The following is a 3,304-nucleotide window of genomic DNA, read 5'->3' as shown; positions in this document are numbered from 1 at the left end:
ATTATCAACAGAATGTTCATGAGAATTTTTTTCCTGGGACGATATCGTTATTAGTCATAATGGTTTATATTTATTCATATCTATAAGATTTTGCAATATATATATGTGTGTGTGTATGTACGTGTGTGTATGTATGTGTTATCTTATATTCTTTTCATTATTCCAACACCTTTGCTGGCTTATCTGATAATTATTAAATTATAAAAATTACCAATACTTTTGGACCTGCAAGGAAATATGAAATGTATGAATGTCACAGATAAATGAATTAAATCTAAATTCGGATAAATCAGAATTTTTTTTATTCAATTGTATCTATTGTGTACAGTTAAAATTGGTAAACTTTAAATTGATAATTACATGTTGTTTACATATGTTATATTTTTTACGTTACGCTCGCTCACGACATATTCCGTGTGAATCTATTCCGTTGTTCATCTGGGTATTGCATAGCTTGTCTTAAAGGAGTATTTATGAAATGACCTACGATACGGTTGTCATCATAGAATATTGGTCTTGGAGAAGATATCACAGTCCTAAATGAAGAAATTGTATAATAAACTTTGGAGGTAGAAAGTTCGGTGTTCGCCATTGATAGTTCTTCAATATTTTTCGATGTCCCCATTGTTATCACATTGACGGTAATTAAGATGATCATTAAAAACAGACGAGTGTCATTGTACTGTATGAGGATTTGATTATTTTTCAACATCTAAAACATAAAAAGGTCAAACTAAAATATCATTTCTCTTTTAGTAAGTTCTTGATTTTAAGTAATTTCTTGTAAAATATCGCTATGTGAAAAACGTGGCTAGAGTTTTTCAACTTGAGTTTTAAGAAATTGCGTTGTATCAATTTAGTAAATAATTATTTACTAACTCCCATCGCACGTAACAATTATATGAACTGAATTTGTCGAGATCTTAATCAGATGATTTTTCGTACAGTTCTAAGTATTATATACATCGTTGTTCTATTGTTTATCACCATAAACATTATGTCAATAATTTATATATTATATCATAGGTTACATCATCATAAAAACATAGTTACATTATCATAGAAACAAACAAACACGGAAAAATCGCACACACGTATAAATATCAATATAATTATAAAATTTATTCAATTTTGTACGGTGCCCCGTATGTTATATTTTATATTTCTCGAATTACCCCATTATCTCTGCTACTTTTTTTCGCAATTTCAGTATTGTGGAATATGTCAAAATCGTTGGAATTGATCCGTTCCACTTGAGAACGAATATAAAAATAACTGCCGTATAAGAGTACATAGAATGCGGATTCTGAATAATTTTCATACACAATTCTATTTGTTATAATTAATATTAGCAAATATCTCCCTCTTTTTCTAATTGATAATTACCTGCTTTTCTCGATATTATACCCTCTCGCGACATATTCCCTGCGGATCTCTCTTATATCCATCAGCGCAAATCACAATTCTTTCAGGAGTGTTTATGATATAAGGATAAACCGGCGCAGTTTGTGTTGTTATTTGCGTCTCACCAAGTTTTTCGGGTGTTTCATGAACCGGGCTAATCACTTTTGATGTCCCCAGTGGTATCACGCTTATCGTTATTATCACAATTATTAAAAGAACATGAAGAAACTTGAATGCTCTCATTGTACTTGTTATAAAACGTTTAATATTTTTCACTACCTAAAATTCGGAAAATCAAAGTTAGAAAGCCAAACTTTTAATTTTTTATTTTTTTTTAAACTTTTCTATTCTTTCGATATTTTTTCTATACATTTTTTTCTTTTCGACTTTTCGAATTTTTCTATAAATATAATTTCCACAACTTATTTTCCCACCTCATATATAGATTAATTTATAAAGTCCACTTAAGAATTTAACGTCAGATTAATTTTTTCTGGCACACTTTACCTTCTCAACCAATAAGCACGCATTGTGATTTCTCTCCTGCGCACATCTTATTTATACTGAATTCTAATGATTTGCATGATTACGTAAGATATTCTTTTATGTATGATGGTATAAAAACTAGGAAAACAAGTCGTAGAACAGCCTACATTGTTTTTATTCTAATGACGAAGACATTATATACAATTATGTATGTATGTATATATGTATCTATAGAAGAAAGCGGGATAATTGCGTTAAAAGCGGAAAGTTTCATAAAACTGATGAAAAATATCAGATCATTAGCACAATTATTAAAGAAACATTAAAATGTGTTTTCATTGTGGCGTACAAAAATTTAAATATACTTCTCATAAAATGCCTATAAACGTTAGAAAATATATTAAATACAATTTATTCTTTTATCTTTTCGTGTCACCCTTCCCATTTTTGTATAAATTAATTCTATTCGATTTTTGTAATTCTTGTAACTTTTTTTATTATATATTTCTATTTTTCAATTTGTTTTACTAATTCAATTTTACTAGTTTCAATTTGTTTTGCTTAATTTCTTAGTTTGTTAGTTCCTCTAATGCTTGTCATTTCTTGTTGCCTTGCACACTCGTCAATTTTTCAAAATGTAACTACAAATTTTCCACATTTTTCTTTATTATTCTCCTTTCAAATTTTCAATTTATTGAGGACTTACCGCACTTAATCCTCTGTTTTTCTTAAATTCCAACTTACGTCCGTTCCGAGAAGTAAACATTTACAACCAATTCTCTCACGCGCGTCTTCTATTTATAATCTCTGTGTTCTCACCATTATGCAAACTTCATTACCATCGTATGAAAAGAACCGGTTACGAACCAGCATGTCCTCTATTATACAGACGAGGAAATACGACATAGCTATACATGAAGGTTAAACAGATGATTACGGCTGTGTATCGTTTATATTTCGGAACGTTTGAAAAATGTTATCTTTAGTTTTACCAGTGCGTATTTCCCGAAGATTTGTTAATTATACTTCATGCAGATAAATATTTCTAGAGACATTATAAATAAGAATGAGATATAAAATTACAAAACTATATAAATTTAAACTGTTTAAATCACTTATAGAAAAATCACAAAACATTGAATGATTCGCGCGTTGCACCTTACATGTCTCTTAAGACGCTTATCACTGCTCATTTCTCCAACCACAAATTCTTCGGCTTTTTGCATAGTTTATTCATCACGAAGGTGTATCCAGCACGGACTACAACGTTTATGAGACGGAATTTTTAACACTGTGGCTACATCAGCACAAATGAATATAGATACCAGCTACGAAATAAAAATACGGACGTATTACTTTTGCGTAATAGTAGACGTCGAGAAATAATTTCAGCTGGAAATAAATCTTTTTTTAA

General features: G+C 29.7%; 1 long non-coding RNA gene across 4 annotated transcripts; it reads right to left on the bottom strand.

Annotated features, from left to right (window-relative positions):
- Nucleotides 1-279: 279 nt before the first annotated feature.
- On the bottom strand, nt 280-3,068 carry LOC106750526. Of its 4 annotated transcripts, XR_001374952.1 has the most exons (4): nt 3,054-3,068; nt 2,597-2,768; nt 1,387-1,683; nt 280-712 (listed from the first exon to the last, which is right to left on the bottom strand). It is a non-coding gene; the product is annotated as an uncharacterized LOC106750526 (long non-coding RNA). The 4 variants fall into 4 exon arrangements; XR_001374951.1 differs by lacking the exon at nt 3,054-3,068 and having other exon boundaries at nt 2,597-2,853; XR_001374954.1 differs by lacking the exons at nt 2,597-2,768; nt 3,054-3,068 and adding an exon at nt 1,912-1,977.
- Nucleotides 3,069-3,304: the final 236 nt, after the last annotated feature.

Source organism: Dinoponera quadriceps, unplaced genomic scaffold (assembly GCF_001313825.1).
Source record: "Dinoponera quadriceps isolate SergipeBrazil2010 unplaced genomic scaffold, ASM131382v1 scaffold5977, whole genome shotgun sequence".
In the NCBI taxonomy this organism is placed as follows: Eukaryota; Metazoa; Arthropoda; class Insecta; order Hymenoptera; family Formicidae; genus Dinoponera; species Dinoponera quadriceps.
The sequence above is the reverse complement of the archived record's forward strand: the minus strand, read 5'-3'. Positions and strand labels throughout refer to the sequence as shown.